Genomic DNA, 26,006 nt, shown 5'->3' on the forward strand with positions numbered 1-26,006 from the left:
CATAAAAGCAAAATAAAAAAATATATATATATATAAATATAAAAAAATCGTGAAAATATAGTAAAATATAATAGAGTTTAAATAATAATAATAATAATAATAATAATAATAATAATAATATTATTATTATTATTATTATTATTATTATTATTATGTATAGTTGGTTTTGTAACTAAAGGTAATCTAGTAAAATAATAAACTAGGTTATTTATTAAAATATTCAAACAAACATGTTTTTGTTGCATTACCTAAATTGAATCAAATAACATTTGATTATATTTTATTCCCCATAATATTGGTTATGTGATTACCGGATAATTATATACATGATAATTTGAACCAAACGCACGGTTTGTCCTATTGCATTCTCTTCGATCGACGTGTACACTCCTGCGCCCGATTTCGTCGCCTGATTTCGCGATCGTTGAGCCTTTCTGTTGAGCAAAGATGATGCAGCCGGCTGCTGGTATGGTTCAGGCCCCTCCCATGGCACCGGCCGCCATGGAACAGCAGCAACAGCAGCAGCCTCCCCAGCCGTGGATGATGATGCCTCCTTCGCCGCCTCCCCAAGCGCAGTACTACCAGACTGGCCCTGCGCCACCTATGTGGAGCCAGCAGCCATCCCAGGTCCCTCCGCCTGTGCCGCAGCCGCAGTACCAGCCCCCGGTTCCGTTTCGGCCTCCCCAGATTCAGTACCAGGCGGCGCCAGCTCCTCCACCGGCCCAGGCTTTGGCTCCACAATCTGCTTTGGCTGATGAGAGACGCACGCTTTGGATCGGTGACTTGCAGTATTGGATGGATGAGAGCTACATCTTGTTGGGAATAAACCCGTTACAATCTTTGTGTGATCGTCTCAGAAGCTCTGTTTCACGCTTCTGAGTCCATACCAAATGCACAAGTACTTGCAATCAAGAAGGTTTGAGCAGATAATCTCAAACTGTTGACTCTAGTGAGTCGATCCAAGAGCCGAGTAGGTGAGTTGCGGACACCGTGAGTTGTCGAGCAGCGCCAAGTTACTGCCGAGAGTTGTTGACAGGATGTCAGGAGCTGCAACACGAACTCAAAGTGGATGCCGAGTCCAACAGAGCGCTGTCTCCTTAAAACAAATTCGGCCCCTCCACGGTGCTCAGAGGATTAGGTGGACGTCTGTCTCCCAGGATAAAACGGCAGGATCACGAACACAACCGAGCACTGGTTGTCGTGACGATCTGAACTAGATCCGAAAACTATCACAATTTTTGTTGAGCAAAAGAAATGCCCAACAAAAGGGAAGAAAACATGGGAGTCAAAGAGGAAGGAAAGAGCACATGCACACAAAGCTTAGTTTTCCACACGAAACTCACTGAAGCTGTGTTCTTCTTCATTTCTGTGCTCAAGGTCTTATATAGACCTTATGCAAGCTTGGCTTGCAAGCACAGCAAGCCACAACGTGGCTTGCTGTTGGCTGCAAGTTGCCAGCAAGGCCACAACGTGGCTTGCTGGTGGCTGCAAGCAAGCCACGTTGTGGCTTGCAAGCTTGCTTGCCATGTGGCCTTGCTTGCCATGTGGCACAAGCAAGCGTGCCACGTGGCGTGTAAGCAAGCTGGCGACCTTCCTTATCTTGTATGTTGGTCAACAAATTGTCTGACTGATGTAACAAACAATGGGGTTCACAAAAATACCCCTCGGGTTGATGTCATCCGGGCCCTGGATTTCCAACCCCCTTTGTTTCGAATCAGTCGGAAAGCCTTGCTTTCAATCGTTGTGGGACTACAACCCACACGTCGCGTTTTCATTCAATTTTTTCCAACAATCCCCCACATGAATGAAAACAAGGATTTGTGATAGTTTTCGACAGTTGAGTCGAGTATAGGATAGGTAGGTGTTACCCTTTGAACCTTCCCTTGTAAACTCTGTTTGCTCACTGGCTGATTAGTAGACGTGATGTCTTTGAACTGTTTGGCCGTTGGTGTAAGCATGGACAGATCTTACTCAAGACTCTCCCTGATATAGCTCAGGTCTCATGAGTGTGTTCGTTCTTGGCCATGAATAGGGGTGTCAAAAATGAACCCGACCTGAGACGACCCAACCCGAGTCGACCCGAAAAAAATCGGGTTCGGGTTGGGCATTTTCGGGTTCGGGTCGGGTTCGGGTTTGAGGGTTGGAGAGTAAAAGAGTCTCGGGTTGGGTTCGGGTTGACCCGGGTTGACTTAAATATAGGGTTTTGTGGGTTTTTTTGGGGTTAAATCAAATTTTATTTTAAAAATTTAGATGTTTTTATGTATATTAATATCATGTTTGTATGATAATGATGGAATATTGAGATAAAAGTGAAGAATTATAGGGAAAATAGCCCAAAAAAGTCATTTTGAATCGGATTTTCGGGTTATGTGGGTCGGGTTCGGGTTGATTGGGTTGGTCGGGTTCGGGTTCGGGTTGAGGTGTTTTGGGTTGAACTCGGGTTCGGGTTGGGTTAAAAAAAAAAAAAACTCAACCCGACCCAATCCAACCCGACCCACCCGGATTGACACCCCTAGCTATGAACATGCCTGGTTCTGTGAGAAGCTCTCAGAATTGTGCCTCCAATTCTCTTCGAAGCGGCCTCACTTCTTTCTCACATAGGTGATCCCTCAAGAGTTACCATCTACTTTTTTTTTTTGATCATTAAAAGCCCATCGGCTTATCCTGGTCTCGTCACTGTTTCATGGGGCTTCCCCTACAGTGTGTCTAGTCAGTGCAGATTAGTTGTCCCTTTGAACCTAGTTCTTGGGATCTCCAGTCAGCATAGGTTGGCTGTCCTCTGTACTGATCGCTGATAACGACATTAAGCCCATTTCCTGTGATGAGCTTGCAACTAACTCTCGATTTAACCCTTTGGTTAGCGGATCCGCTAGGTTATCTTTTGACTTCACATAGTCAACATTGATAACTCCAGTTGAGAGTAGTTGTCTAATGGTATTATGTCTACGACGTATATGTCTAGACTTACCATTATACAGATGGCTCTCAGGCTCTGTGCCCGACCAATTGTTGATTGACTATCGCAATGTATGCAAATTGCCGGCACAGGTTTTGCCGTTTTGGCCATCGTGGAATATCTTCTAAGAATTGTCGTAGCCATTCAGCCTCTTCACCACATTTGTCAAGAGCTACAAACTCAGATTCCATCGTGGATCTGGTTATTACAGTTTGCTTAGAAGATTTCCAGGAAATGGCTGCACCAGCTAGAGTGAATACATATCCACTCGTAGACTTAGAGTCTTTTATATCAGATATCCAACTTGCATCACTGTATCCTTCGATCACAGCGGGATATCTCGAATAGTGCAGTCCATATTCACGAGTATACCTTAAGTACCTCAGTACTCTTGTTATCCCTTTCCAGTGCTCAACACCGGAATTACTCGTGTATCTACTCAGTTTGCTTACTGCGTAGGCCAAGTCTGGTCGAGTACAACTCATCAAGTACATCAAACTTCCAATAACTCGAGAGTACTTTATCTGCGAGATACTTTCACCTTGATTTTTCGATAGATGTTGACTCGTATCTATCGGCGTTCGTGCCAACGCAGTATCACCCTTGGTGTATTTCTCAAGAATCTTGTCCACGTAATGGGACTGACTAAGAACAAGTCCTTCTGTCGTTCTAAGAATTTTGATTCCTAGAATCACATCAGCTTGGCCCATGTCTTTCATGTCAAATCTTGAGTTCAACATATCTTTAGTGGATTTGATTATCTTATCATTGCTCCCAATGATAAGTATGTCATCTACATAGAGACACAAGATGACATAGTCACTCTCTGTGGCTCTCATGTAGACATATTTATCACATTCATTGATCTTGAATCCACATTCCTTCATGGCATTATCGAATTTCTCATGCCACTGCTTTGGTGCTTGTTTCAAGCCATATAATGACTTCACCAATCTAGAGACCTTGTTTTTCTGTCCTAGCACAGAAAACCCCTCAGGTTGGTCCATGTAGATTTCCTCTTCTAAATTCCCGTTTAGAAAGACTGTCTTGACATCCATTTGATGTATTTCGAGATTCCATAGAGTAGCAATAGCCAACAATACTCTAATGGAAGTGATTCTCGATACCGGAGAGTATGTATCGAAGTAATCAAGGCCTTCTTGTTGTCGGTATCCTTTGATTACCAATCTGGCCTTATATTTATCGATTGTGCCATCTGATTTCATTTTCTTCTTGAAGATCCACTTGCAACCTAATGATTTGCTTCCCGGAGGAAGCTCCACGAGTTCCCAAGTGTGATTTTGCAAGATAGATTCTATCTCAGATGCAATTGCCTCTCTCCAGTGAGGTCCATCAGACGAGCTTACTGCTTCTGAGTAACTCCGGGGCTCACTTTCCAGCATGAAAGTGATAAATTCCGATCCATAGGATTTTTCTACTCGAGCTCGTTTACTCCGTCTAAGCTCAACCTCCATTGGTTCAGCATCTTTTTCTTTGTCTTGTGTTTCATATGCCCGTTTTGAGGAGCTAGCATCCTCTCGGGTCTTAAAGGAAATACATGCTCAAAGAATGAGGTATTTCTTGATTCGATTATCGAGTTCTTGTGTATCTCCGGTATGTGTGACTCAAACACACAAAATCTATACGCAGAGTTGTTTTGTGCATATCCAATAAATATGCAATCAACAGTCTTTGGCGCTATCTTAATCCTTTTCGGATCAGGTACTAATACTTTGGCAAGACACCCCCACATTCGTAAATATTTGTAGGACAATTAGCTGTTAACATAGCTTCCCCCCACATGGACTCTGGCAATCCAGAGCTTAATAGAAGAGCATTCATCATCTCCTTAAGCGTTTGGTTCTTTCGCTCAGCAACTCCATTTTGCTGAGGAGTACAAGGAGCTGTTGTTTCGTGTCTGATCCATGTTCAGCACACAACTCAGCCAACGGTGACACATATTCACCGCCTCGGTCACTTCGAACCACCTTAATCTTTCTATTAAGCTGGTTTTCAACCTCGTTCTTATAGAGAGCAAATTTCTCTATAGCTTCATCCTTACTTTTGAGAAGATACACATAACAGTATTTTGTGTTATCATCTACAAAAGTGATGAAATATTTATTACCACCACGTGTTGGCGTACCTTTTAGGTCGCACACATCAGTGTGGATTGTGTCAAGTGGTTTATTACTTCTTTCAATATGTTGAAAGGATGACCTTGCCATTTTTGCTTCAACACAAATCTCACACTTGTGTTTTGGGTCAAGGTGGAATGTAGGTATGCTTTGCATGTTTATTAATCTACGCAACACATCGTAGTTAACATGTCCTAGTCTACCATGCCATAAACACGAAGACTCAAGCATATAAGTGGAAGAGCTTTCATTTTTATTTATCTTGGGCCTAATGGCCATTACATTGAGCTTAAACAGCCCATCAGATACATAGCCTCTTCCTATAAACACTCCATTTTTGGACAATACAACTCTGTCCGACTCAAAAACAATGTGAAAGCCATGCTTGCTCAACAGTGAGCCGGATACTAGATTCTTTCGAATCTCCGGAACATACAGCACATTGTTTAGAGTGAGATCCTTGCCCGAGGTCATTTTCAGCACCACTTTTCCTTGGCCTATGACATCCGAGGTTGCTGAGTTCCCCATGAACAGTTTATCTCCAGTGACTTCTTCGAAGTTGTGGAGCAGCTCTTTGTTGCAGCACACATGTCTGGTGGCTCCAATATCAATCCACCATTGCCGAGGATTGGAACCTATTAGGTTCACTTCAGAGATCACGGCGCAGAGATCCATATCCTGTTCTCCTGCCAGGTTGGCCTCAGGCTTTTTCTTCTTTGGCCTTTTACAGTCTGAAGCCTTGTGACCCATACGATCACAATTGTAGCATTTCCCTAAGAACTTCTTTTTCATGTTTTGTCCTTTGGGTTGCGTCGTGGAAGATTTTGGATGCTTCCGTTTTGAGCTTTGTCCGTGCTCAACAACATTGGCTTTTATAGTAGCCTGAGAGAACAGTTTTCTCTCCGAATTCTTGTTATCTTCTTCTATACGAAGGCGAACAACAAGTTCCTCCAGGTTCATTTCCTTCCGCTTGTGCTTCTGATAATTCTTAAAGTCCTTCCAGCCAGTTGGTAGCTTTTCAATGATAGCTGCCACTTGGAAGGTTTCACTCAGAGTCATACCTTCTGAGTGAATTTCTTGTAAGAGTACTTGAAGCTCCTGGACTTGACTGATTACAGACTTCGAGTCACTCATCTTATAGTCCAGGAAACGACCAACAATAAACTTTTTGGCCCCAGCATCCTCCGATTTATATTTCTTGTCCAGAGATTCCCACAGTTCCTTTGCCGTTTTTATCTCACAATACACAAGATAGAGTGAGTCGGCAAGATTGTTACGGATGTAGTTTCGACAGAGGAACTCAGATTCGTTCCATTTGTCAAGCAGAAGGAGGGTGTTCACCTCATCTACACCCTTAACAACCTTGGGAATTTCTTCGGTCAAGATACGTGCCAGACCTAGCGTGGTTAAGTAGAAGAACATCTTCTGCTGCCACCGCTTGAAATTCACTCCTGTGAATTTTTCTGGCTTTTCCCCGTGATTGATTGGCACATTCCCAATCGGGGCGGAGGAGGCCGACACATGTTGAGCCTGTTGCATCTCAACATTTTCTGCCGCCATCGTAACAGAACGAATCTGTTTTAAGTATTGTTGGGAATAAACCCGTTACAATCTTTGTGTGATCGTCTCAGAAGCTCTGTTTCACGCTTCTGAGTCCATACCAAATGCACAAGTACTTACAATCAAGAAGGTTTGAGCAGATAATCTCAAACTGTCGACTCTAGTGAGTCGATCCAAGCGCCGAGTAGGTGAGTTGCGGACACCGTGAGTTGTCGAGCAGCGCCAAGTTGCTGCCGAGAGTTGTTGACAGGATGTCAGGAGCTGCAACACGAACTCAAAGTGGATGCCGAGTCCAACAGAGCGCTGTCTCCTTAAAACATATTCGGCCCCTCCACGGTGCTCAGAGGATTAGGTGGACGTCTGTCTCCCAGGATAAAACGGCAGGATCACGAACACAACCGAGCACTGGTTGTCGTGATGATCTGAACTAGATCCGAAAACTATCACAATTTTTGTTGAGCAAAAGAAATGCCCAACAAAAGGGAAGAAAACATGGGAGTCAAAGAGGAAGGAAAGAGCACATGCACACAAAGCTTAGTTTTCCACACGAAACTCACTGAAACTGTGTTCTTCTTCATTTCTGTGCTCAAGGTCTTATATAGACCTTATGCAAGCTTGGCTTGCAAGCACAGCAAGCCACGTTGTGGCTTGCATGCTTGCCAGCAAGCCACAACGTGGCTTGTTGGTGGCTGCAAGCAAGCCACGTTGTGGCTTGCAAGCTTGCTTGTCATGTGGCCTTGCTTGCCATGTGGCACAAGCAAGCGTGCCACGTGGCGTGTAAGCAAGCTGGCGACCTTCCTTATCTTGTATGTTGGTCAACAAGTTGTCTGACTGATGTAACAAACAATGGGGTTCACAAAAATACCCCTCGGGTTGATGTCATCCGGGCCCTGGATTTCCAACCCCCTTTGTTACGAATCAGTCGGAAAGCCTTGCTTTCAATCGTTGTGGGACTACAATCCACACGTCGCGTTTTCATTCAATTTTTTCCAACACATCTACAGTTGCTTTGTTCAAACCGGAGAAGTATCTTTCTCATCGCTTTTCCTTTCTTCCCGCTGCCACTTTTATCTACTTGATTTCTCTGATTTTGTTCTTCTTCTCTGCTAATCTCAGTGCGGGTAGCAGGTTACAAATTATGTTGATTTCACAATGTTTGCGTGACTAGTTTCGAAATATGTTTTTTTTTCCACCATTCTACCAGGCACTACTAAGTTTTCACTTGGAAACTAATGTCTTGCTTTCATTTTTGGACTGTTCGATTGAACTTTTTTTTTGTGAATGAATAGCAGTGTAATTAATATGGTGTTCTCCATGATCAGTTTATTGAGTAATCTTTTTTCTGTGGGTTGGATTTTCTGGTATCATAAGTTCTATATTCCCTAATTTGTATTTAGAAACACAGCTGCCAATAATTGCCTTGAGATGCATATGTTTCCAACTAGTCACTCGAGATGATACTGAAATTGTATTGACTTCCTTATACTATGATTCGTCAACAATTTAAACCATAGATGTAAATTAAATACCAACATAATTTTCATCATGAATCAAAGGGCTGTTTATGTTTCTGTGTAGGACTATTTTGACATACTGATTCTTGTATTGAGCATAGGCTTTCATAATCAGAAATTTCATTTTATTTAAATGTCTAGTTATCAATTTGCCTAGTTTGTTCAGCAATAGGTTTCAACGTAGCTCTGCCCAAATTTTAGTGAAATTTCATAAGGTTTATCAGATTGTATGTATTCTTATATAATGTTAGGGCAGTAATTGCTCATGCTAATCATGTTTTTGAGAATGTTCTTTTGTAATTTTTGATCTGTTTCATGTGCCTTACATAATGGTTCTGCCTATGGTTCTGGTTTCTGCATACCACACTTTATTATCTATGTATTATTTTTATGATTTCCTTATTCATATTCCTAATGATGCAGGTGGTTTCTGTTAAATTAATCCGCAATAGGCATACTGGGCATTCTGAAGGTTTTGGTTTTATTGAGTTTGTAACTCGTGTTGCTGCAGATCGAGTTCTTCAAATATATAATGGTCAAGGGATGCCAAACTCAGAACAAGTTTTCAGATTGAATTGGGCAACATGTGGAGCAGGTGAGAAACGAAATGATGGCATAAAATACACGATTTTTGTCAGGGATTTGGCTGCAGATGTGACTGATTATTTGTTACAAGAGACATTCAAGAAGCACTACACATCTGTGAAAGGTGCTAAAGTTGTCACTGATAGATTGACGGGGCATTCCAAAGGCTATGGCTTTGTTAAGTTTGGTGATCCAAATGAGCAAACAAGAGCCATGACTGAAATGAATGGTGTTTAATGTTCAACCAGGGCCATGAGAATTGGTCCAGCTGCAAATAAGAAAAATCTGGGGACCCAACAACAATTATCTACAAATGGTATGTACTCATTGTTAGTTCTTTTGCTTCAATTTGTGTGTATTGTGCAGCTGATCTCTAATTTTGCAGGTGTCCTGTTATTTGAATCCAAAGTTACCCATTGTATTTTTATTGAATGCATATTGAATTCATAGTTGCTCTTTTTAATATCAGATTCATGCTTAGTTGAGATAAGACAAGTAAGCTCAACCTATTATAACTTCCAAGATTGATCTTGACATTATTGCTCTCCTGTAGAAGTTGTTTTCTTCAAGTACTTATCTTTCATAACTTGGGCTCATTAAATATGGTATTTAGTGAAGATCACTTATAGAAACTCATATTGTCTCAAAGCAGGATTACATACTACCTTCATTTAGGGCATGGAATTGACTTCAACTGAGATGCATATCACCTATAGTGGTGACCCTGGTTAGGTCAGTGTTTTGATAATGTCGTAATTTGGTTAGTCCTTTTTTTGTGGCATTATTTGCTACAATTTTTTTTTTAACCTTTTATGTAACTAATGCAAATTAGTTTTTTTTAATCACACCTTGATTCCTGCTTGTTTCTATATTTTAGTTCCCTCTGTTTCTTGCATTTGGCACCTGCTGGTTGAACTTATTATTGTTATAATCATGCAAATCAAGCCTTTTGAATCATACCTTGATTCGTGCTTGTTTCTATATTTTAGTTCCCTCTGTTTCTTGCATTTGGCACCTGCTGGTTGAACTTATTATTGTTATAATCTTGCAAATCAAGCCTTTTGAATCGGCTTTCTGATCTTTTTGCAACACATTTTTTTTTTCTCCTGATGCATCTAGTTTTCGGTCTATTACTGAAGGAATACCAATCTATGTAGTTATATTTTTTTTTAAATTGCCAATATTTATAATTCGGTCCAGTGACCTGTGTTCCTTGTTCTACTGTCTTTTTGTAATCTTTGCTTTTATAATACTAAAGTTATTACTTGAGAGTTATAGTTCTACTAATGTCTCTTATGTTTCTTTATCATTTTTCTTCTTTTTTTTTTAAAAAAAGATATTTAAAAAAAATTTAAGTGCAATTGATCTTCTTGATGATTCAGTGACAATGTTTAGCTTGTCAAATAACTTTCCTCTGGTTGTTAACTAGCGTCCAGCAAGGAAGTGATTTTCTTCAATATTGCTGGCATTCTTTTACAACTATGCATTCATTTATTATCATTGAAGTTTTTGGAGTTATCAAGCTGCTTCCTGTTGCTCAATGGTAGTAATTTTGGATCTGAAACATTCAACAGTTGTTATTAAATGATTTTGTTGGTGACTACGTTTGGGTTTCGATGTTTGACAATACATGGAGATTGCAGATGCAATCCTCTGATTGGGAGATGTTGATACAATTTCCATCTGGTCAAGGGATGACCAGTTTGATGTGAAGAAGAGTTAAGTAGGTCAAGGTTGACCGGATACTTGACTGGGAAAGTCCTAACGGGAGGTTAGGTAAGGGAAAATCTTGATGAGTGAAGTCAGGTAAAAGACCTAGTGAGTGAAGCTAGGTAGGTGAAAGTCCCGGTGAGTGAAGCCGGGTACTGGGAAAATCATGGTGAGGAAGCCAGGTGAAAAGACCTAATGAGTGAAGCTAGGCAGGTGAAAGTCCCGGTGAGTGAAGCCGGGCAGTGGGAAAATCCTAGTGAGTGAAGTCAGGTGAAAACCCTAGTGAGTGAAGTCCTGGTGAGTGAAGCCAGGCAAAAGGAAAGTCCTGGTAAGTAAAGCCAGGCAGAAGGAAAACCCTAGTGAGTGAAGCTAGGCAGAAGGAAAGACTTGGTGAGTAAAACCGGGCACGTGGAAATCCAGGTGGGTCAAGCTTGACCGGACACAGTGTTGGGAAGCCCAAGTAGGTCAAACGATTGACCGGATACTTGGCACGAGGAAATCCAGATAGGTCAAAGGTGACCAGACATTTGGTGGAAGTCTAGTCATGGAGGATCGAACAGTTGGCACGAGACGGTAAGTCCAAGTGAGTTAAGGTTGACCGGACACTTGACACGAGGAGAAAAATCCAAGTGGGTCAAAGGGTTGACCGGACACTTGGCGAAGAAGTCCCAGCAGGTCAAAGTTGACCGGATGCTAGGAATGAGGAGTTCCAACAGGTTACGGTTGACCGAATGTTGGATTTGGGGACCCTAGACTTGAGTTAAGTAAGTTAAAGGGAGGTCAATCGATTAACCGATCGATTGAACCGAAGCTCAATCGATCAACCGATCGATTGGGCACAGTGCTGCGATAAATGATAGCCCAATCGATCAGTCGATTGATTGAGAGCCTATATCGCGCACACAGTAGCTTCCCCAATCGATTAGCTCCCCAATCGATTGGGGCCAGGTTTCCCGTGCAGACGTGAGAGAACAAAAGAAGGCTGAATCGATCAGTCGCCTCCCCAATCGATCAGCCGATCAATTGGGCAGTGACCGTTGCGCAGGATTAAAGCTGTTGGCGAGCGATCTCTTCGGCAGTTCTTCGTGAGCATCTTCCCGATCTTCATGTGAGCGTCTCTACAACTCTCCGCCAGTTCTTGAAGCTTCTTGGAGCAAAGTGTTGTTGCACTTCCAAGGTCAAGAGGCGTTCCACAAGGAGAAGAAGCAAGCTAGGGTTTTGTAAATCTTGTAAGATTTGTATTGTATAAGCTTGTTTTTCTTTTCTTGTTGTATTCAGAGTTTGTGTAAGGAGGCTTCTCCGCCTTTGGTAGTTACCGTAAAAGAGTGTTTTCATAGTGGATGAGCGTGTCGTGTGTGGATCCTTGGATTAGTCACTTCTTCTTGAAGTGGATACCAAGTAAATTCTCGTATTAGCGTTGTGAGTCTTGTTTCGAGTCCTTCTGCTGCATATCAACAACAACGAAGTAAGTCAACGAAGCGCGATGAGCTATTCACCCCTCCCCCCTTCTAGCTACAAATCGACCCTAACAAGTGGTATCAGAACGAGGTTGCTCTTCACCGGAATCATCGCCGGAAGGGACAACGATCTAGAGGAAGAAGAAGTTGAAGCAAGTTCAAAAGTCGAAGACTTCATCAAAAGGCTCAACTTCAAATGGAATTCCAAGATGGACTTGGATTCGACACGAGGGTGCCTCCACTATTCATATCAATGAGCTTCGATTCTTGGAAATTAAGGATCGAAAATTTCCTCATGATGGAGATAGAGCAATGGTTTGCTCTAATGGAAGGCTTTGAAGCTCCAAAAGACTCAAAGGGCAAAATTCTCAAGAAAAGCAAATGGAGCAAAGAGCAAATTCAAAGGTGCGAAGCGAACGACAAGGTAACCAAATTATTGGTTAGTTTATTGCCAAGCACAATCATTTGCAAAATTGGAGAATACAAGGATGCAAATGAACTATGGAGCAAATTGGCCAAGCTTCATGAAAAACCCTCCACCGCACCAAACCAAGAGAAATCCAAAGAGGGTGACTCATTAGAGCAAGACCAAGAGGAAGAGGACTCCGAAGTTGAGAAATGCTCAACTTCCGAAAAGGAAATCCAAGAAGCTTCATCCTCAAAGGAGTGCAACCAAAAGAGCAAATAGAGAGCATACTCTTTATTTCATGTGCAAGAGGATGAAGATGATGAAGCCTCCACCTCTAGGATTGAGGGGGAGTGTAGATCATTGACTCCGGAGCGAGAAGAAGCCTCTATCTCCGGATCAAGTGAAGAAGAAGAAGATGATGCCATCTCCACAAGTCAGGAAAAATCAAATGGAGGATCATGTGTCACCCCTACAAGTAAAGGTATAACAATTTCAATTGTTAATAATAAAAATCATATCATTTGCTTTGAGTGTAAGGAACATGGGCACTATAAGAGTAAATGTCGTAAATTGGCCAAGAAAAAGGGCCAAGTGGCACCAAAGGGCAAGGAGAAGCGGAGACCGCCCCCACAACAAAGAAGAGCAAGGAGCACATTGTGTGCTTTTCTTGCAACAAAAAAGGACATTACGGAAACCAATGTCTAAAGGGGAAGAAATCGATCAAGCCTAAAGGAGGAAGCACAAGTAAAGGGGGAGCTAAAAAGCATGCGAGAAATAGTTTATATCATTTTAATGCTATTTATCATAAAAATAGAAGGCATGATCGGATTAAAGAAAAATATGTAGCTCTTCATACCAAGACTACCTCACCTAAGGTTAGGAAGGTAGATAAACTAGGCGAGAACATTAGGGCTCTTAGTTATAAGCCTAGAAATAGAAATGCTCATAGGAATCACGAAAAATCAAAATCTATGGATTTATGGAAAGAAAATCAAGTCTTAAGGAACTTGATAAAATAGAAAAGATCCTAAAATGAATGAAAAATATTCTAAAAGGGAAAAATGAGCATAACCTATGTTTAGGAACACAAAAGCCATCAATTGACCATAGAAGTTTGGGATACAAACCTAAGACCAAGAAAAATGTGGCTTCTTATCATAGGGTTCCATATAGTTATGAAACCAACCTTACGTCTAGCGGTCAAGTAAAAATACAAGGGAAGTTATCCCTAGAAGTATTTTTGCCAAGACAAATGCGACTAAGACTTTTAAGAAGTCTAAGAAAGTCACCAAAAGGTCACAAGGGAAGCAATCCCTAGAGTTGATCTAGTGGAAGTGACCATGGCCTCTAAGAAGCCTAAAAAGGTCATTAGGAAGATATCTAAAGAAGTTATCCCTAATGAATACCTAGAGTATCCAAGGAGCACCAATAGGTGTTGGGTTCATAGAAGCATTTTCTCTACCCCTTAGATGGGTTAGAGAGTGTTAACTCTAATTGGAAGGGTAGTTAACCCAACCTTGATGAAGTTGACACTTGGAAAGCATTTTCAAGGTTATTGATAACCGTTGAAAATGAAATGGATTATTGTTTACTCTTTGGAAGAGTAAAATATGCCAAAATTTGAGAGATTGAACTTAATTTGAATTGACACACTTGAGAAAAACATAAGAAATGTCAAGTTGGGATTTTGGTATTTCCTTAAGGAGTTAAGGGCAAATTTAAGTCTTAAGTTAAGTGTTTACTCTTTGGAAGAGTAAAACGTGTTAAAATTTGAGGAAGTGTACTTAATTTAAATTGGCACACTTGAGAAAAGTGAAAGAAATGCCAAGTTGAGTTTTGGCATTTTCTTGAGAAAAATATGGGCAATCTAGGATTAATTTTAGGTTTAGCTAAGGATTTAAGATACTTAGATAGATGATCTAGGTATATTTTATTTATGCTAATTGTCATGATTGTTTGCCCATCATATGCCATGACATCATATTTTGCACTCCTGCTTACTATGAAAAACAACAAAAATACCTTGGCATGTCATATATACATCATGTAGCTATAATAGATTTTCTTTTGAAAATTATTTATATTTTGATGTATGACATAAAATCATTATGTATTATTTTAATTTCCTTGCAATTAAGGACAATGACATTTACTAACAAGTAACATCCTAGGTGGATGTTCATAACTCTTAAGATGCCTAGATAAATATGCATGATCCCTAGTTTAGGGCAAAACCAAAATTCATATCTCACAAAGACTATAAGGTGACTTGTATGTGTTTTAGTACACATTAGATACAAGTGAGATGTTAGGATGATGAACAAGACTCAAGATGTTGATTTAGTGCGTCTTATTGAGTTTTGATTTCATCTAAACACAGTTATGTGTACTCCAATCATTGGGAAAGCTAATGTACAAGTCATGTGTATTGAGCCTAAAGAACATGGTTGGAAATTGGTTTTGAAAATGATTTTAAAATGCTTTTGGAAAACCTTGGTGAAGGCTATCTTTTGATAGCAATTATTATTGAAAAGTTAGACACAAACTTAGAAGAAGTATTAAAGTTTTTACAAGTTTCTAAGTTTGTGTCAATCTTTGAAAATAAAATGTATTTTTTTAGAAAATTATTTTTCCATGATAGTATATACCCTAAACAATGTGTACAACAAGTTTCATGATTTTTAGAATTTTGTAGAATTTTTAGGGAGTTTCTGAATTTTGCTGAAATTGAATTTAAGGAAATCAGAACTCCAATCGATTGGGTGATCGATTGGAGTGTCTCAATCGATTGAGCGATCGATTGAGATGGGAGTTTCTAGCGAGCAGAGGCTTGTGGGATCGATCAGCTGATCGATTCAACAATGCTGAATCGATCAAGCAATAAATTTAAGGTGATTTCTGTGAACAGAAACTCGCGGAATTGATCAGTGGATCGTTTAAAATTAGTGTCAATCGATTGAGTCCCAACCTAATCAATTGAAAAGGTTGATTTTGGCTGGGAAAGTCTGATTTCAGCACTTTAAATCATTTTTAGTCTTTTTAACCATTCCTAACCCCCTGAATTATATGTATATATATTTAGGGGGAGTTTTCATGATGAAAATAAGGAGAAGTGGTTAAGGAACACTAGGTTGAAGTTTAGGATGAGGTTTGCCTTTAAATATTGATACTTAAACCTCAAAACTTCAAATTTTTGAGTTTCCTAAAGGTTTAGGGATTCCAAGTCATTATTGGTGCAATGACATAAGTTTGATGTATCTCTTTAGGGGAGTTACTTTTTAAGGACATAAAAATTAATTTTTCAAATACCTTGAAAGGTGGTTAACCTTCGTTAGTGTAAATGCGCAAGATTGAGCATTGAAAAACAATGAAGAGTGAATATCTTCGTTGTTAAGTTGTGAATGCTCAAGGATGAGCAGTATGAAGTGGATTAATACTCAAGGGTGAGCATTGGATGAAGGGTATGTGACTTTCATTGTAGTGTTGTGAACAACATGTGAGGCTGTGAACAACGTTGAGTAGCTCTTCATGGGGAAAGTTTTTGATGTGTGTCAATAGGGGGAGAAATGTAGGGTTTAAGTTAGACCTTCATTATCCAAAGGGGGAGTTTGCCCTCTAGGAAAGGGAGAGAATGAAGGAAATCCTCATTCAAGCATTGACATGAAGAAGAAGTTGAGGCTATGAGATTATCCTAACTTAAAGGTATTGTCAAACATCAAAAGGGGGGAGATTATTGGTGTAATATCCCTTGGGTCAGATTGACCCAGTTGACTAAGCTTGAGTTGGCTCAAGCTTGAGTCTTGATGTTTGAGTTTCGATGTTTGACAATACATGGAGATTGTAGATGCAATCGTCTGATTGGGAAGATTATTGATACAATTCTCATCTGGTCAAGGGATGACCAGTTTGATGTGAAGAAGAGTCAAGTAGTCAAGGTTGATCGGATACTTGATTGAGAAAGTTCTAACGGGAGGTTAGGCAAGGGAAAATCCTGGTGAGTGAAGCTGGGTGAAAGACCTAGTGAGTGAAGCTAGGCAGGTGAAAGTCTCGGTGAGTGAAGCCGGGCAGTGGGAAAATTCTGGTGAGTGAAGCCAGGTGAAAGACCTAGTGAGTGAAGTTAGGCAGGTGAAAGTTCCGGTGAGTGAAATCGGGCAGTGGAAAAATCCTGGTGAGTGAAGCCAGGTGAAAACCCTAGTGAGTGAGGCTAGGCAGAAGGAAAGACCTGGTGAGTGAAACCAGACACGTGGAAATCCTGGTGGGTCAAGGTTGATCGGATACCTAGTGTTGGGAAGTCCAAGTAGGTCAAAGGATTGACCGGATACTTGGCACGAGGAAAATACAGATAGGTCAAAGGTGACCGGACATTTGGTGGAAGTCCGGTCATGGAGGACCGGACACTTGGCACGAGACGGTAAGTCCAAGTGGGTCAAGGTTGACCGGACGCTTGGCACGAGGAGAAAAGTACAAGTGGGTTAAAGGGTTGACCAGACACTTAGCGAGAAGTCCCAGCAGGTCAAGGTTGACTGTATGCTAGGCATGAGGAGTTCCAACATGTCACGATTGACCTGATGTTGGATTTGGGGACCCTAGACTTGAGTTAAGCAAGTCAAAAGGAGGTCAATCGATTAGCCGATTGATTGAACCGAACCTCAATCGGTCCGATCAATTGGGCACAGTGCTGCGACAAATGGCAGCCCAATCGATCAGTCGATCGATTGGGAACCTATATTGCGCACACAGTAGCTTCCCCAATCGATCAACCGACCGATTGGCTCCCCAATCGATTGGTCAATCGATTGGGGCCAGGTTTCTCGCGCAGACGTGAGAGAACAAAAGAAGGCTGAATCAATCAGTCGCCTCTCCAATCGATCAGCCGATCGATTGGGCAGTGACTGTTGCGCAGGATTAAAGCTGTTGGCGAGCGATCTCTTCAGCAGTTCTTCGTGAGCTTCTTCCCGATCTTCACGCGAGCTTCTCCACAACTCTCCGCCAGTTCTTGAAGCTTCTTGGAGCAAAGTGTTGCTACACTTCCTAGGTCAAGAGACGTTCCACAAGGAGAAGCAAGCTAGGGTTTTGTAAATCTTGTAAGATTTGTATTGTATAAGTTTGTTTTTCTTTTCTTGTTGTATTTAGAGTTCGTGTAAGGCTTCTCCGCCTTCGGTAGTTACCGTAAAAGAGTGTTTTCATAGTGGATGCGCGTGTCGTGTGTGGATCCTTAGATTAATCACCTCTTCTCGAGGTGAATACCAAGTAAATTCTCGTGTTAGCGTTGTGAGTCTTGTTTCGAGTCCTTCCGCTACATATCAACAACAACGAAGTAAGCCAACGAAGCGCGAAGTAAGCCAACGAAGCGCGCATATTTGTCTTTTGTTTAGCAGATTCTCTTACCTGCTTTTTTCTGTGTAGCATGAATTTACTTTATTTCTAAATTATTTCATCATTCAACTGCATTACTGTTATTTAAGTGGTTATAGAGGTGATTAACCAACACAACATCTTATTCTCCTCATTGTCTTTTGTTTTAATAGCTTTAAACTAGTCAAACGATGGAATAATACTTTTCTAGATTTTCCATAGTGATTTCATTTACACATTTAGTACAAATTGGAATTCTTTTTGGTTTTTGTCAGTGGATTGCTTTAATGGTATCTATCATATTTGGATAATGCATCATGTGACCAGATTTAATGGGTTAATGACGCCGGGCGGGATAGAGTATCCTGCGGGCTGATGAGAAGAGGAAAGATTGAGAAGAAGACAAGAAGAGGACCCTCCAAGAAGGAAACTTTTTATTAAAATTTGGGTTAATCCCTCAACATCTACTCTAATAAGGAAAGAAATTACAATTCACAGATCTTAATACCAATTTTATAAAGAAAGAAAATAAATTTTTACCCGAAAAGGAAAGTAATTATCTTAACGATCTTAACTTAAATTGACGATTATGGTTTCACTGGTAACAAACGTAGGTTTTGAATTTTGCACGCGTGACGACAGACAAAGCTTGATTCCGAGTCCTGAGTTAAAAGTTATGTTCGTTTGAAGTTTGAAGACTCATATTGGACTTCAACATGGGTTGGGCCTGCATCAGTCTCCTCGGCTTGAAAAGAACTCGCTCTCGAGTTCAAATCAACTTCATTAGCAACCGTTGAATAAGGAGTTAGGCGCTTCACATTGAAGACATCAGAAGTCTTCAGATGACTAGGAAGGCACCACCTATAGGTATTGTCGTTAATCTTCTGTAGTATCTCGCATGGTTTGATTTTTCTATCCTTTAGCTTAATATATTCTCTAACAGGAAAATGATTATTAGTCAATACAGCCCAGACAAAATCTCCAATCTCAAAAAGTATCTGTCGACGATAACGATCGACTTGAGCCTTATACTTAGTATTGTTTTCTATAATTGTAGTTTCACCTGCTCATGAATACCTCAAAGATAGGGGTGTAAATGAGCCAAACCGCTCCCGAGCTATTCAGGTCTCGGCTTAAAAAAAAAATGTTCGTTCGATTGAGTTAACGAGCTGAGCTCGAGTCTGATTTCGAGATCGAAAACATTATCTAGTCGAGCTCAAACTTAACAGTATTTGGTTCGTAAACTCGTCAACATGTTCGTTAGCTTGCGAACATGTTCGTTTAGAGGCTCGTGAACGTGTTCGTTAAGAGGCTCGCGAACATGTTCATTTATATATATATATATATATATATATATAAAATTAAATATCACACAAATAATAAATATATTAATATATTATTAATTATTATAGCTAATTATCTTAACAAGCTCAAATTAAGCTCATTTAATTTTTAAACAAGCTTTTTTCGAGCCGAGCTTGAGCCAAACTCGAGCTATTTAATTTTATTAGGAGCTGAGTTCGAGCTTAAGAACTAAAGCTGGAATTGAACTCAAGCCGAGCTCGAGCCTCTTATTGTTCGGCTTGGCTCGTTTACAACCCTACTAGAAGATGCTCTGTCATCTCATCTGCTTTAGGACTAATTCGCCCTACACGTGGAACAATGTCTAAGTCTAGAACTGCTGATGAATTTCGGCCATAGACAATCTCAAAAGGACTCAATCCCGTTGTCCTATTTTCGATCTATTTTAGGCAAACTCTGCTTGGGGTAACGCCAAGTCTCATTGCTTTGGTTTAGTTCCTGTAAGGCGTCTCAAAAGATTGCCTAGACTTCGATTCGCCACCTTGGTTTGCCCAGTAGTTCCTGTAAGGCATCTTAGAAGATTGCCTAGTCTCCGATTCAAAACCTCGGTTTCTCCATCTGTCTGAGGGTGATAAGCACTACTAAAATTTAACTGTGTTCCTACTTTCCCATAAGCTCTTTCAGAAGCGACTGATGAATTTGGTATATCGATATGAAGTTATGGACCGAAGAGCGCCATGTAAACGCATGATCTCCTTGAAATAAAGATGGACAATCCGCGCAGGATTCATAATCTTCCTGCAAGCTACGAAATATGTCATATTTGAGAATTTCTCAACAACAACAACAAGAATTGAGTCTGAGGTTCGTTGGGTGCGGGGTAATCTCAATACGAAATCCATGTTGACATCGAGTCAAGGAGCTTTAGGAACGGGTAGGGGAGTGTACAAGCTTGCATTGGTTAGAACCCTCTTAGACCGCTGACATACAGAACATCAATTAAAAAAATGAGTCACATCGTTGGTCAACTTGGGTTAATAGAAATTGGGAGAGATGAGGGCCAACGTCTTATCACGTCCAAAGTGCCCCTCATCATGAAGCTCGATCATAATCTACTGTCTTAGAGAGCGATCTAGAATGCACAACTGCAACCTACGAAACAGATAATCATTATGCAAAATAAAATCATGTCGGTAACCATCATGTACCTTCTGGAATATCCTTCCGAATGATGGGTTAGTTGCATACATATCTGGAAAAATCTCAAACCCCGCAATGCTAGTACTCATGATGGTGAGTAATGAAGAACGCCGACTCCAGGCATCTGCGACATGGTTCAGACTTCCAGTTTAGTGCCTTAGTGTAAAGGTGAACTCTTGCAAGTAAGCCACCCACTTGGCAAGCCGCCTCCTCAGCTTGTGTTGACCATTGATATACTTTAGTGCTTTATGATCAGTGAACATGATGAATTCCTTCTGGATTAGGTATTGTCGGTAATGCTTTAAGGAGTGCACAATGACATATAACTCCAAGTCATAGGTAGAATAAATTTTCTTAGACCCAGAGAGTTTCTCGCTGAAGAAAGTAATTGGTCACCCAGATTGACTCAGAACACCCCTGATATCTATGCCGGATGCATCATAGTTGATCTCGAATAATCTGTCAAAATTAGGAAGGGCTAGAATCTGTCATCCATTGTTTGACTAGTTGAAACTTAGCTTCTGTTTCTTCAGACCACTTGAACTCTCTTCCTTTGAGACACTCAGTGATAGGAGCAATCAGAGTGCTAAAATTTCTTATGAATCGACGGTAGAAAGAAGCTAAGCCATGGAAGCTTTTGACATCGTGCAAGGTCATCGGTTGAGTCCACTCCCGGACTGCATCTATCTTTGATCTGCATATACATCATCAGTAGACACAATAAAGCCGAGGAAAGTTACCGATGTAGTAAAGAAAGAGCACTTCTTGTTTACAAATAAGCACCCCATTTTCAGCTTTTCGAAGACAACATGGAGATGATTGAAGTGTGATGCCCTTGTCAGATTGTAAACGAGGATATCGCCAAAGTATACCACCACAAATTTTTCGGGTCGCAAAAGATTTGATGCATAAACCTCATGAAGGCGCTGGGCGCATTGGACAGTCCAAAATGCATAACCATCCACTGATATAGCACATGCTGTGTCTTTAATGTCGCATTCCATTCATCACCAAGCCTTATTCTGATATGGTGGTATTCATTTTTAAGGTCAATTTTTGAGGAGACTTTAGAACCAGATAAGTTGATCCAACATGTCGTCCAAGCGGGGAATTGAAAACTTATACCTCATTGTAATCTTGTTGATGACTCTGTTATCAACACCCATACACCATAAGTCATCCTTCTTCGGTACTAGTAGGGTAGGAATTGCACAGGGGCTCATGTTCTCTCGGATGTGTCTCTTTTCCAGCAACTCCACCACCTGATGCTGCAATTCTTTTGCTTTTTTAGGGCTAAGGCGATAAGTTGGCCGATTATGCAAATTCGACATCGGAACAAGGTCAATCTAATGTTGGATATCTTGCATAAGCGGTAGCCTAGAAGGAAGATCCTTCAACATCAGCTTATCAAAATCCGCTAGCAGTTGTTGTACTTTGGCTAGTTACTCAGCGTCCATGGTCGGAGCAATACTTTGGCATGGTAGCAAAGTATATACAACTCCATGCTCCACTTCATTTAAAAATTTGGATATAGAGTATTTTTAGCTACAGGGATTGGAGTAGTTCCTACCACGACGCCAACACAATTTTTTTTCCCTTGACGTTAAGGGTATAGGTATTCTTTCGTCCATCATGAACAACAATACATGATATGCATCCATGACCACCACGTCACACCAGACACTATCAAAATATTTGCCAATTGAAAAAGAAACGAGAATCGAGATTGTTACCTTGCTATCTTTATTCACCTAAGATAACTTGTAGGGTTTAGAATGACGGTTTGTCTTCGGTTGTAATTTCTGGACAACCTCTACGAATATTACATTCTCACAACTGCCGCTGTCAATAATCATCTTATAGACTTTATCTGCGATGGTGGAGGTAGTATGAAAAATATTGGTTCTCAACCAATCGTCCCCCCGAATCGCCCTTGGGAGTCACTTTTACGAACGACCAAAGTCTTCATGACCATCATCATAAATCACTTCGTCAGATGCTTCATGCATCGGATCGCCAATTGTTGTTGTATTTTCTATCACTTCTTCCTTGATCAACAAGTTTTTGCGCTTCGGATTAGTAGAAGAGGGCTTCCGGCATTTGTGCTCCATATGGCCTTGTTCACCACATATGATAGGGGCCTTAGAGTAAACCTGTGGTAACTGCTGCGGTGGTCGCTGCGATGATTGCCTTGGTAGCTGTTGCTGTGAAGGATGAGAATTTTGAGGGCGAACTTGCCGATTGTTCGGGTCACCTCTCCCCGCTGGTTTTCTATTTTGTTGCCTTTCAGCCGCCAGTGCACGTTGAAAGGCCTCTGACACTGTCAAGAATAAATGAAGACTGAGGGTATCTTGCAAGGCCAAACACTGACCCCCTAAGTAATGTTCCTCAGTCTCGGATAGGTCATTTCGGGTCACCAAAAAACTTTTCTGTGTATTCGTCGACGAAGGGAAGGAAGTGTTCAACTTTATGTCTTAATGAGTGAAGTCGTTGGAACAGAGTTTGGGTGTAGGTGAAGGGAAGGAAGTGTTCTTTTATGTTTTCCTTCAGATAGTTATGTGGGATTTACCTTGTTTGTCCCGAGAGCGCTGCATTTGTTTCGACCATGCTAATGCTCGCCCTTTGAGTCTGATGGCAATTAACTTCACTTTCATCCAATCTGGAACTTGCTTGTAGTCGAAGATTTGCTCCACTTCATTGATCGAGTCGATGAAGTTCTCTGCTAGCAACGAACCAGAAAATTTTGGCAGATCCCGAAATCCAAAGTCTCCAACAGACTCCTCGTCCATAGCGTATATGAGTTCTCGAAAGAAGACTCAGATCCACGATATGAAATCACACGATCTTCGAGATCTCGCGTCGCCATACGCTAGGTTAAATTTGAAACTTGCCTCCGTAAATCCTCAATCGTCATTATGTCCTTGACGCTATGACCACGGTGCTCAGCTTCCTCTGCTGAAGCCTGCCTGTTGTTGCGATCGCGACTACGACCACGACGACCCGCCATTGGATATGTTGATGACCTTCTCGCGCCTTGATACCAACTGACGCCGCTATCCTGAGGGCTGAGAAGAAGAGGAAAGATTGAGGGGAAGACAAGAAGAGGACCCTCTAAGAAGGAAACTTTTTATTAAAATTCGAGTTAATCCCTCAACATCGAAACATGACTCTTATATAAATTATAACCTAAGACTCAAATAAACAAATAAATTACAATTAACATATCTTAATTTCAATTTGTAAAGAAAGGAAATAGATTTTTACCTGAAAAGGAAAGTAATTATCAAAACGATCTTAACTCAAATCAAAACGCGGATCAAGACAAATTCTCTCTAAAAAATACTAAAAATATGAAAATTACTCTAAATACCTGAAAAATAAAAATTATCAAAAATAGCAAAAAGACCCTGAAAATGGTTTAAACTGTGGAATTTGGGGCTGAAAATTTGATGGTTACGGTTTCACTAGTAACAAACGTAGGTTTTTGAATTCTGCACGTGTGACGACAGACAACCTGATTCTGACTCCCAAGTCAAAAGTTATGTCTGTTTGGAGTTTGAAGACTCACATTGGGATTCAACATGGGTTAGGCCAGCATCAGTTGATTGACATCAACTAATCTGTGGATGCTCAATGAAAATAGAAGGTGCTTAGTGCTGTGGGCTTTTATCCAAGCCAATTTCTACCTTCAGAGGTTGAGCCATCCTCATTCATTAAGCACAACACTTAAAAATCCTTAATTACAAACCTCATATAACTTGTGATATGTAAGTTGTGAGAATGGACAATACTTGAAGTGTTCGTAGTCCACATTTAATTGTGGTTCATTGTAGGTTAGCTTTCAATTACTTGTCTTCATCATTGTGATTTAAGATTCATTGTATTGAAATGTTTTGTTTTTGTTTGCAGTTTCATACCATGCTACACCAAATACTGAGTATGACAATGATCCAAATAATACCACTGTAAGTACTTGGTTTAAATTTTCATGAGGCTTTAATAATCTGAAATGGATGAATTGATTTGCAGTTATTTGTTGGCGGGCTGGATTCAAATGTCACAGATGATCTATTGCGCCATACTTTTGGTCTATATGGAGAGATTCTGTATGTTAAAATACCTGTTGGCAAGAGTTGTGGCTTTGTTCAATTTGCTAACAGGTTAACTTATAATTGAATTAGGCATCTTGGGAAACAGGGTAATTTTTTTATTAATTTTTTATGTAGTATTTTGTCTTTATTTTGTTTTTCTCAGAACTAGTGCTGAGGAAGCCTTGAAGATGCTTAGTGGGGCGTCATTGGGTGGACAAAACATCCGGCTTTCATGGGGTCGCACTCCAACAAATAAACAGGTTGAATATTCTCAGGTTCTAAAGGCTTAGAAATCTTTTAATTTTTTTTTTTCATTTATTCTTTTTATTCTTTATCAGCCACAGCAAGATCCCAACCAGTGGAATGGCAGCTACTACGGCTACAACCAAGGATACGAAGGCTATGGATATGCTGCTCCTCAAGATCCTAATATGTATGCTTATGCAGCATATCCAGGATATAGTAACTATCAGCAACAACCGCCTCCTCGGGTAAAACCTTGTTGGTAATGTCGTTTCATGTGACACCATCATCTTACTACAAGTGATCACTTGTGCAATGATAATCTGGCATGTCGTTACCACCAAGGATCCATTTTTTCATGCAAAATTGTGTTTCCACTTTGCAGTTAAATTTGAGTTGCATGCTATTCCTGGTGATCATATTGTATGGAACCCTCAATCTTGATCCTGGTCATATCAAATTCTGCTTTCATTTTTCATCCTTTTATAACGTCTTGCATATTATATGGCTGGCCTGATTTCATAAATCAATAGGTAAACTTGTCTTATTACAAAATCAAGTAGGGAATTTGACTATATGCTTGTTAATCAACTTTGGGGAAAAACATGCCTTCAGCACAAAGCCATCCCATGGCTTTGGGGATGATGTTGATTCATCGTTGTTTCGCTGTTTGCCTGAAGAGTTTCTTGTTTTATGATTACACTGTTCCATGTGTACTGTGACATTAATTCAGAATTTTTTTTTTCTATGTTGATTTTGATTCTTGCAGGCATGAACAACACAAATGATGATGGCGGTGTTGCGCCATTGAGATCTGAATGTGAAGCTTTGGGCATTCAGTAGTTTGGCTTGTTTCTGTTTGTAACAATTCCATTAGTAATTAGTAGGTTGGTTCTTGCAGTATAATTCTTGCGATAGATGTTAAGTGAACATGAATGACCTGATTACAATGATATACTTTGTGCTAGTTTTAATGAATTGTTATGTCAGAGATTCTGTTTAACTGTTTGATTCCAGTGCAGTGATTGAACCATCTTTTATTTTCTTTAACCATTACGATCGATAAATAGGGAGATGTTCTGATATTAACTTGTTTGTTTTATGGGAATGATTATTGATCCGGTCTAAAAGCAGAGAAGACGACTCAATGGGAAGGTGATTGTCATGTTGAATGTGCGAAGACTTTGAGATGGCAAAAAAGGTCGTGAAGCGCTCCTACATGTTAAAATGAGCGTTAGTAATTGGGCCAGTGAGGGATCCTAGAACAGACATTTTGACGTTTAAGTCAGTGACCAATCAAGTGGAAAGTAAATGAACAGTAGTGAAATGAACAGTGGATGTATGTGTAGTGTTTGCGTAATGTAAGCGTATATGCGTATGTAGATGGAGATTTTTTTTTATAGTGATATTATTTTTCTGTGCATGAATCTCGATCCACTGTTAAAAAAAGACATGATAAATGTGTTATGATACCTTTTTCAAAGTG

General features: G+C 40.4%; 1 pseudogene; it reads left to right on the top strand.

Annotated features, from left to right (window-relative positions):
* Window positions 1–388: 388 nt before the first annotated feature.
* On the top strand, window positions 389–25,446 carry LOC121977776 (annotated as a pseudogene).
* Window positions 25,447–26,006: the final 560 nt, after the last annotated feature.

This window comes from Zingiber officinale, chromosome 4B (assembly GCF_018446385.1).
Source record: "Zingiber officinale cultivar Zhangliang chromosome 4B, Zo_v1.1, whole genome shotgun sequence".
NCBI lineage: Eukaryota > Viridiplantae > Streptophyta > Magnoliopsida > Zingiberales > Zingiberaceae > Zingiber > Zingiber officinale.